The sequence below is a fragment of the Artemia franciscana genome, chromosome 20 (genome assembly GCF_032884065.1).
Source record: "Artemia franciscana chromosome 20, ASM3288406v1, whole genome shotgun sequence".
Taxonomy (NCBI): domain Eukaryota; kingdom Metazoa; phylum Arthropoda; class Branchiopoda; order Anostraca; family Artemiidae; genus Artemia; species Artemia franciscana.
The window spans coordinates 18,338,500-18,349,585 of NC_088882.1; the positions used below are offsets into that span (position 1 = coordinate 18,338,500).

Consider the following 11,086-nt stretch of genomic DNA (forward strand, 5'->3'; position numbering starts at 1 on the left):
ATTTCGTCAGTCGAAAACATGACGTCAGTCGACACAGAAACATGACGTCACCTGATCCACAGACAGACAGACAACTTATCTATCTATCTATATATATAAAAATAAGTTGTCTGTCTGTGGATCTGTGGATCAGGTGACGTCATGTTTCTGTGTCGGCTGACGTCATGAAATAGTTGTCGTCATTTTAACTTTGACGGTGACGTCATTAACGGTATTTAAGACATTTGTTCACGGAAAAATGTTTAATTGTAAAATGACTGAAGAACCTACAATGGCAACAGCCGAGGAAGCTGCTCAAAGAGTTTATGCCAAAAAACTTGCTGCTGATAGAGAAAGTAAGAAAAGAAAGCGTTCCGAGGAATCACAAGAACAGCAAGAAAACAGGCTTGCGGCTAAAGAACGCAAAACCGCGCAGTTAGATGAAAATCCACCTGGACAGCGAGAGTCAAAACATATCAAAACTGAAAATGATAGCGATGATGATTGGGTTTGGGATTTTGACTTGGATAAGGTCATCAATGCCTACCAGATTTAAGTTAAAAAAACAAAGGTTCGTCGATATGTACTTCATAGTGACGCTGAAAAATAAAGAAGAAAAAGAAAACTGAAAAAAGAAAAAAGGTAAAAAACTAAAAAAAAACTAAAAAGAAAAAACACTCAAAGAGAAATTACAGACCGGGACACAAATGACGACCGAGACAGAGGGAATATAAGTGACGACCGGGAACCTCAAAGAGAAATTACAGACTGGGACACCCGGACACAAATGACGACCGGGACACAGGGAATATAAATGACGACCGGGACACAGGGACACATCATTAGAATAATGAGGTATAGATCTGAATACGGATTGTTTTTCCCATGGACAATTATATGTTGCATGTTCAAGAGTCAGTAAACCTGACAATCTATTTATATGCACAGACAATGGGACAGCGAAGAATGTTGTATATTCGCATGTTTTACGTAGTTAAAAACATATATTTATATCTATCTCTATTCACAGGTGGGACACAGGGACACAACTACAATGGCGCGTAACTAATATGGCGCGTAACGACTTACGCGCGCGGGGGGGCTTGGGGGGGCGCGAAGCGCCCAACCAACTAGGTGTTGGGGTGGCGCGAAGCCAACCCCATATATAAACAACAGCTAGTTTATATATATATATATATATATATATATATATATATATAACTTGCATAAACACACCGGGGGAGTGGAACCACTCCGAGCCTAGGCCTCCCAAAAACATAACATTTCATAGATCCATATTTATCATATATTTGCCTATTTTTCCATTTTTGCTAATTTTCGCACACCCATAAATTTACGCGTACGTGGCTGGGCAAACGTTTATATTTCTCTTAGAGGAAAATGAATACAGACAGCCATTGTATTCTTTTTTCAAAGAAATTCTTCGTTTTTATTAGCATTTTCCTTCGGTTCAAACTCTAGATGGACAGCTGGCCCAGACAAGGCGCCTGAGCTTTCCCGTTCAAGGTTCGCTTATGGATAGTTTCTATCCACCCTCAAAAAGATGTATGCACTTTGTAGCCAAAAGCTTCAACAGAACCAACAAGAGGGCTGGGACCCATATGAAAACGTTAAACCCGTGCCTGAACTTGTATTTCCAAGAACCACTTTTGTGTTTGTTCCTAATAAATGAATCCTAACACTGAACTGGTACTAGTACTGGTACCTTTACAGTCCCTACCGGCGGTGCTGATCTCCTTTTCATGGCCCTTCACCCAAGAAGTGCAAAGGGGGAGTAGGGTCAGCCCTGCTGTGCCTTCACGCGTCCTTCCTGTTTACATTCCCCAGATTTCTCCAGGTACCTATTTAGAGCTGGGTCGGCTCTGGTTGAGCGGACCAAAGGCAGAGTCAAGCCACTGACCCCGTTCCAAACCAAATAACCTACGGAAGAAGACTGGGGATGGTCAAATTGATTTTAATCTTAACTTAGTACAATAGAAGTTAATTTTTATGCATCTATTGAACTCTTTCATTTTTAATGAGAGAGATGAGGTCCTTAGGATCGCTGCAGCGCTAGCTCTGTCCCTTACAGCCCCACCCGAAATTTCGCTGCTATAACTCTTAAATCACAATTCGCTTGCGTTAATTATTGTTATCCTGTTCTTTGCTATTGGCAAAATTTTCTTAGTCAAATTTTGTTCTTAGAAAATATTATTGACTACAAAAAAGATAAAGACTTACGCTGCAGTCAAACCTCCTAATTCTCGAGTTTTATTCCAATGTCACAAGTCACTCGTGCCGAAAAAACTAATGTATTGTTTTCTACCGTCACACCTCCTGCGGACTGAAGACTTACGTCAAATGACGCGATTGGGAAATTGCAAACTTATTGCCTCGGAGATGATTACTTAGAACTAAGGCCATATTGCTTTATCTGACCATTACAGATAAGATAATTATTACGCTTCGGAACAAGCAATGCGATTATGTCGCAAGTACATCTGGCTGGAGAACACGACAACTCAAGAAAGCTAAAAAATTAGACTGATGGGAATCAGAGATAAAACGTGACAATCCAAAAGTCAAAGCAATCAGAATTACTTAACAATTGAATGTTTGCTTTCTTTTTATTTCCTACGACCATGGACTAAGTATTATTGTCCCCAAAAAGCTTATGGGGAGCCAAACAAAAAAATAAACAACACCAACAAATTGTAATGGGTGGGAGTACGAATTTCCAGAATGAAGGTAAAAATTTCTCATGTCCCAAAAAAATTGTCGAGCTACGTGAACAAAACTTTCTAGAAATGATCTACCTGAGGGTGACGTATTTTCTAGTTCCATCTCTATTTGTTTCCCTTCCACGGCAATAACTTCTTAAGGGCTTGGAGTGACTTTGGACTAGGTGAATGAAACCCCAAGGAAAAGATCTTCATCCCAAATACGGTTCTTTGAATCTTTGCGTAATTTTGTCAAAATCTCCAAGGGGAGGGCAAAGTTGGAGCCAATTTTCCAAAATCAAGCGAAAATGAAAAATCAGCCATATATAGTATAATAAAGGCAGAGATGTACTAAAGAAAACTGACCTCTTTCACTAGATGCTTGAATTATGCAGACTTACTTAGTTTTGATAAGATTTTTTTTTGTAGAAACTAAATTTCAGCTGGGGCCAAGCTGGGGTCTGGGAGGGAGGAACTGGGTTACAGGGGGGGCAGTTGCCCTCCTGTCCCATAGCAAATTACAACCCTACCTGGGAACCGCAGTGCCAACAACGGAAGTCCAAAAAAGCAGGCTAAGCCAAAACTGAATGATTTTTCTTTTAGGTTAAGACAGGCCAAGACCTGCCTGAAAAGTTTTATTCGCTCAGTTAAACAACTTTCCGAGATAGCAAAAAGCCACCTTCCTATAATTTTACCAATGTTAACTATAGGATTTCTATTTTTTGATTTCTTAGCAAACTGCAGCATCTCAGAATCTTAGGCAGGTCTGAATTTAAAAGATACTCTTATCCCCTACTGTACAGAAAGTGAAGTAATGATATGGCTTTAACCTTCCATTTGATACTAAAAATCAGTCAGGATAGAAGATGAGCTGCTGCCTCTCGTAACCTATTCAAACGCTTAGTCCAAACAAATCTTTTTCAAATATTACTAGTTAGGTTAATTTACTAGTTAGGTTAATTTCCATCCCCCCTAACACATAATATTTGAACTTATGCATTAAAATTTTAGGATTCACCTCTCCTTCCCTCCCCAAGAAAGATTAACTAACCTATACCTTATTAAGTGATTAATCAAAGAATTTTTGAAAAAAATAAGTTTGTCAAAGAAAAGTCAAGAGAAACAAAAGAAGAACAAAAAACAAAACCAAAGAAAAAAACAAAAACAAAAGAAGATAAATAAACAAAAGAAGAGCGGAAATGAAGTTAAATAATTTTTTAAGCTTAGAACTGCTATAAATCACGGGCAATAAATTAATGAATCCCAAAACGAACAGATATTACAACAAATAATAAGGCCAAGCTCCAAACGTGCAAATACTCCCACAAAGAGGAGTGGGGCTATTACCCCCTGTGCCTCCTAAAGACAAAAGATAAATTGCAGTTTACTAAAAACAATCTTTATTTTAATCTATGTGCTTTTATTCCTCATAATATAAGAAAAAAACCCCATCATAACCAATATTATTGAAAAAAAAAACAAATGAAATTAGATTGACACTTTAATATATACTTAAGTTTAAATAGTTTAACAAGTTTAAATTGAGTCTTAAGTTTAAATTTATAAATCATAAAAAGAGAAAACGTTTAAAATGTATTTGGTTATCAGTAAAATGCAAATAATCTTCTGGTATGTAGATGGCACAGGAGACGTTAGCCCCACTCCTATTTATGGTAGTTTCTGCTCCTTTTGCGTTTGACTTCGTTACTTACTGTAATTTCTGATTGTTTTTAGTTTCAATTATTGACTGATAGGGATTTCTGGCGGTTACACGCCTGAAAAATTATTCCACCTTATTTCTGCTCATCTTTGGATTAATGTAGCTCTTTATATTTGTTTGAAAGAATTCTTTCATTCATTGTTACTTCACTGTGGGGACTTCATTGTTACTAATTACTAGTTTCGGCGCAATGGTTCTCCTGTCCTCCTGTGTTTAACGTTTTTCGAAGTTATTCCATTATTCATTCATTTCAATTTTTTGTTAATTAAAAGAGGGCCTTTTCGAAGCCAAGAGCGGGGGGTCAGGGGGAGGCAGCCCGCCACAACAAAAAACCTGTACAAAAGAGTCTTTAAAAGCGGGGGGTTTGGGGGCGGCAGCCCCCCAACTGCCTCTCCTAATTCCTGTACGTTTTAAGGTTCGACTTTGGGACGCAGCCTCTTTAACTCTTTAAGAAAACGAAGTTTTTTTCATATTATTTCTGTACGTTTTTCTACAATCCATGGTGGATGTAATTTAATAATAATTTTCCATGTTTATTTTCTCGCTTTCTGTATCAATAAATTCAAACTGACAAAATTATCTAATTTTGATAATTTTAATAGTTTAGCAGCTTAAATAAAAATTTAGCAGCTAGTGGTTTTTACCCACCCGCCTCCGGTTTATGGGCCCAGCGCGCTTCCGCTGCGCCAAGCTGCTGTTATGCTTGTCATCAAACAAGTTATTACAATAGAAAATTTCACCAACGGCTTCAATTAGGAAATCAATTTAAATGGTTCTTTTAACTTGCTTCCATCAAGCCTTACCCCCGCTTCAGTATAAATTCTTGTGAACATTCCAGTATGTAATTCTGATCACATGTTTCCATGTTTATTTTCTCCCTTTCTGTATCAATAAATTCAAACTGACAAAATTACCTAATTTTACAAATTTTAAAAAGTTAGCAGCTAGCGGTTTCGATCCACCGACCTCTGGGTTATGGGCCCAGCACGCTTCCGCTGGGCCAAGCTGCTGTTAGTGTAAGAATTTTTCAAACAAGTGATGTTATTACAAGAGAAAATTTTACCTTCAATGGGGAAATGGGTTTTTCTAAGCTAGAAAATCGGGGGGTTAAGATTTTCCGACGAAACTTTCCAGGAAAATTACTCGGAGAATTCCGCGTCGAATGAGTCTTCGTACACCCAGATCCGATGTCGGCTGTGACCTGTAGGCGTGGCAGAAAAAAAAAGGGTTTCTGTCTTTTTTCTCAAATAAAAATTTTACGGATTAAGACAGAATTTTTTGAAGCTTTCAGTCAGTCTCACCATGTCGAGCTGATCATTTTGATGTACTTGATGTTGAAATTTGTAACTTTTAACAACAAAAAACTTAACATGGGCTCTTATGGGGAAATGGGGTTTTTCTAAGCTAGAAAATCGGGGGGTTAAGATTTTCCGACGAAACTTTCAAGCAAAATTACTCGGAGAATTCCGCGTCGAATGAGTCTTCGTACACCCAGATCCGATGTCGGCTGTGACCTGTAGGCGTGGCGAAAAAAAAGAACATGAACATTAAGTGGCTATGCGTGGTTTCTGGAAAACAGGGAAGGAGTTATCGGATCGAGCTGAAATTTCGCGGATAAGCTCCTGGGCCCTAGGGGACCTTAACTTGTGAATTTCAGCCCGATCGGACAACGTTAAGGGGGGGTGGGGTTGGGTGGTCGAAACTTTCGGCCAGATTTTCCCCATGAAGGAAAAGTCGGAGGGGGATGAAATTTGGCAGGTTTCTTAGTTGGAGCTCGGGCTACGAAATGCATCCCTCCCCATCCCTCTGCGACCACTGGAACCGAAGATCGCTTAACATTGTCGTGGTTCGCCTCTTTAAAGAGGCACGAGTGTGCCTCCTTGACAATATTGAAACTTTTCTGCAGTCGGTAAGACGCTTAGGTAGTTTTCTAAATCTTGGAAAAGACAAAACTTGCTGCAATTTAGGGAGCAGATTGTATGGTATTCCCTGCTCCTGCAGTAAGCATTTTTATGGCCTTGGCCATTTAGTACAGTTTGAGGAGGTGACAGATGTCTCTAGCGATAAATGTTTTACAAAATAGGCTATGGAATCCATTAACATGAAAAAGAAAAATTCCGTTTCACAGATTTGTTAATTGACAGAGATACAGGAAATTTGACCAATGATTTAACATGCTATTATTTTCACGGAGGAACCTGTTGTTAAAATTAGCATTTTCGTCACTCGACATCACCAAGACTGTAAATCAACCATACAAAAAATACAGAGTAGCAGCAATGGATACCAACAAGAGGATTATTTCTCAGAAAAATAATTAAGTTCTTTTGTACTTTTTTTCTCACCTTATTGTTGGTTGTTTCTCTTTTGTTGTTCAGAGTAGTAGCTCATCCACTATATATTCTACTTGCATGGTCTCTGTCATGGAGCAGCAATTGTATATATTCGGTTTTATCGTCTGTTGTTTCATTCTTCTTAGATTTTACCCCTTTTTTATGTAGTTATTTTTACATTTGTTATATTCTTTCCATATATTCCATGCTGAGATGACCTTATTGAACCCAGGCAAAAAATTTGTATAATTATTCCCCTATTCTTTCTACTAGCCAATGACCTTTTTAATATTTTCTTCTTTGTTTCGGAAATTCTTATTATATAAAATCGAACACCGAATCAAACAGAAGGTTAATTACTCCGACTCGCACTTTTGTACACACCTTTGAATATTAAAATATATAAAATCTAAAAATATTTTTCATAGTAAATGGAAATTACATAAAGAGAGTAAAGAAGGTAAAATATTTGGGCTTTATTGGTTGATGAAAATAAATCATGAAAAGCACATTCAAATATTATAGCGTCGACATTGTCAGGACCTCAGGGAGTGATTTTCTGAGTGAAAATTCTTGTGTCAAATAAAACTCTTCGATTACTTTATTTTTTCTTTTTTACCATATATCTACCAACAAGTGAAATGACATCATTTTTATACAATCCTAAAATGGTTTTATGCCAGATTTGCCTCTCACCCGGACTATCCATCTTGGCTTTTATTACAATTAGCCATGACTTAATGCCCACAACTACTTGATTTTCAAATTTCTTGCTCTATATTGGCAAGTTATTTTGATCATATTACAAAAAAAGTACGAAGTCCAAAATAAAACCATTAAACTTCTGTCTCCTAAAACTTCGACTCCCCATAATATCCATGAATTTTACAGTAGGAATAAACTCCTCGATATTTCAAAAGATAGAGATTATCAAGTTGGTATTTTCACATATAAATATTTGAGTTATCTGCTTACCTCTTCTTTTGAATGTTTTCTCTGCTAATATAACCTTTATAGTCAGCGGCATAATTTCTTCAAAACCCCGGGGGGGGGGGGACGGAGCCAACTTTCCCAAGTCAGGTGAAAATGACAGTGAAAACTGAAAACTGAGTCATATATTACCAGAAGGGCAAAGATATACAAATGAAAACTAACTTGTTTCTCTGGATACTTGAATTATGCAGGCGTATCTTAATTTTGACAAGATTTTTTGCAGAAACTAAATTTCAGCTGGGGAGGAGCAAACTAAGGTCTGGGGGGCAAATTTGGTTCTGCAGGGGACAGTTGGCCCCCCCCCCCCACCTCATAGCAAAATACGCCCCTGTTTATAGTCCTGATACAGGAGAAGCCTCAAATCTTCTCAAACAGGCCTGTTGATTAACTTCACTTGTACATCCAATTTATAAGAAATTGTCCTAACAGTGTAAACTCCCCCCAAATTAAATAACCAATGCCACGATACAGATAAAAGGCATCATACCCTTGAGCGTTTCGGAGCAAACGCATTAGCCTTGACTTCATGAAGAGTGAAATCTGTCCCCTGTATTAATTTTTCCTTGCCAGTTTCTAAAATAAGACAAAGCACAGTTTTTATTACAGATGAAAATTAAGAAAAGGCCATTTTTATTAACAAAGCACGATAAAACCTCAAAATGAATTTCCCTGGGAGTTATTGGGTCCGGGACAAATTCTTGAATGAAATCAATAAAACCATTCGAAAACAAAGAAATTGAACAAAAATAGCTTAAAGGAAAAAAGTGAAAAAAATAACGTATTTTTAAATGAGCAAAATAGAAAAACAAATAATAAAAAAAAACAGGTTAAAATTAGCAGAACCCTGGTCAAAATAAACCAAGAATTAATATCTCTAAGTAGCACATTAGGTAATCTGTTTCCAAAAGCGTTATAGTGCTAGATAAGTGACAACTGGCTAGCAGTAAACTACTAGTAAGCAATTGGATGAAGTACAGGTAGGATTTGGGACAAACTGTAGCTTCATGGCCCAATTTTTTTTTATTTGGAATTCATTGTCCAGGAAGTATACTAAGTTAAAGGTGATAGAATCACCTTCTTGGTGAATTCTTGATTTTTAAAGGACTTACGACTGGGTAAATCGGCAGTGATTTAAAGTCCTTTTTTGATTTAAAATTGTTTAACCACAGTACTGTTCACTTTTGTTGAAATGATAATCCTTAAGATGATTTTTTTTTAATGCTAATGTCGATTTGTCACTGATGGTTGCATGCTGAACATGTATAAAATGAGGCTGTGCACCATCTACTGGAGAAGAGAAAACACGTCTCCATTCCCCACCTAAGTAAAATTATTATCTTGCATACTAATTCAATCTCGTGTGTCTTATTGTCCGGTGGTGTGGACGGAATTCTAGAATTATGATAAGGCGACTAATTTGAAACTTAGCTTGTCCAGTCTTTTATTTTTGGGACTTTTTTTCATCTCCAAGGGCTACATAATTTTTCATGCTCATCTCTAGCATTTGTTATTTGCAATGTTTATCCCAGATGCTTTTGACTCTCTTTCTCAGAATTCGTTGAGTGGATCTTTATTTTACAATTTCGGATCCAGTGATGTTTTTCGTATACGTTAGTTGCAAGAGATATGTGAAACAAGAGCTAAGAGCTCATATGGCACTTGTGACGAGGCCGGAAGAGCCAAGAGCCAAGAATTCAGATGACACGAGCTCTAGCAAAATTCTAAGAATCAACGGACTGATTTAAAAGGAAAATCAGAGGCTTAATGCCGGTCGGGATTTAAAATAAGAGCTTTGAGACACGAGGTCCTTCTAAATATCAAAATTCAGTAAAATCCGATCACCCACTTGTAAGTTAAAAATACCTCATTTTTCTAGTTTTTCTCATGAGTTCCTTCTAAATATCAAATTTCATTAAGATCCGGTCACCCGTTCTTAAGTTAAAAATACCTCAATTTTTCAAATTTTCTGATTACCCCCCCCCCCCCTCCAACTCCCACAGAGAGCGGATCCGTTCTAATTATGTCAATCACGTATCTAGAACTTGTGCTTATTCTTTCCATCGAGTTTCATCCCGATCTCTCCACTCTAAGCGTTTTCCAAGATTTCCGGTTTCCAATATTTCTGTCCCCCCCCCATTCAGCCCCCTATGTCCCCAGATCTGATTCGAATTGAAAATGCAACATCTGAGACATAAAATCTTTCTATATATCAAGTTTCATTAAGATCCGATCATCCATTCATAAAGATACCTCAATTTTCACGTTTTCCAAGACTTCCGGCTTCCCCATCTAGCTCCCCCCAATGTCACCGTATCTGGTCGGGATTTAGAATAAGAGCTCTGAAGCACATGATCCTTTATAATTATCAAAGTTTTTAAAGATCTGATCACCCGTTCATAGGTTACAAATACCTCATTTTTTCTAATTTTTCCGAATTACCCCCTCCAGCTCCCCCAAAGAGAGCGGATCCGGTCCGGATATGTCAGCCACGTATCTTGGACTTGTGCTAATTCTTACCACCAAGTTTCATCCTGACCTCTCCACTCTAAGTCTTTTCCAAGATTTCCGGTTCCCCCTGTCCCAACTCCCCCCAATGACACTAGATCCGGTCGGGATTTAAAATAAGAGATTTGAGTTATGAGATCTTTCTAAATATGAAGTTTAATTAAGATCCGATCACTCCTTCGTAAGTTAAAAATACCTCATTTTTTCTAATATTTCAGAATTAACCCTCCCCCCAACTCCCCCAAAGAGAGCGCATCCATTCCGGTTATGTCAATCACGTATCTCGTGCTTATTTTTTCACCAAGTTTCATTCCGACCCCTCAACTCTAAGCGTTTTCCAAGATTTTAGGTTTCCTCCTCTAACTCCCCCTCATTTCACCAGATCCGGTCAGGATTTAGAATAACAGCTCTGAGACACGATATCCTTCTAAATATCAAATGTCTTTAAGATCCGATCACCCATTCGTAAGTTAAAAATACCTCATTCTTTCTAATTGGTTAATACCAAGTACTATAAAAATTCCCTCTTAATCAGGCTTTTATCATAACTGTTGTTTTCTTTATGGATAATCATGGAATAGTAGTGAAAATCACCTCTTTCTTTCTCTTCATTCTCTACTTATATCTTTATTTTACTGTATATCCATCGCAGACCTCGCGTGCACGCCTCGCACATGACAATTTGGGAAGAATGCGTTTTTGCATATTTTTTCAATTGTATCGAATGATGCAGGCTGAAGCAATTCTTAAAGCTTTTGAGGAGAAAAGGGGAAAAACGAAAAGGGAAAAAACTGTAGTTGGTTTAAATTTAAGAGATAATTGTGCATGTAGCGTAA

General features: G+C 37.6%; 1 protein-coding gene across 4 annotated transcripts in view; it reads right to left on the reverse strand.

The window, feature by feature from the left end:
- The window catches only part of LOC136039842 (ATP-sensitive inward rectifier potassium channel 12-like), a 139,951-nt gene extending 137,588 nt beyond the window's left edge, over positions 1-2,363 (reverse strand). For 3 of the 4 annotated variants that reach the window (XM_065723764.1, XM_065723765.1, XM_065723762.1), the window contains exon 1: positions 2,221-2,363. The gene's annotated coding sequence lies outside the window, so the exon portion shown is untranslated. The remainder of the gene's footprint in view (positions 1-2,220) is intronic. The other variant, XM_065723758.1, reaches the window with a different exon arrangement.
- Positions 2,364-11,086: the final 8,723 nt, after the last annotated feature.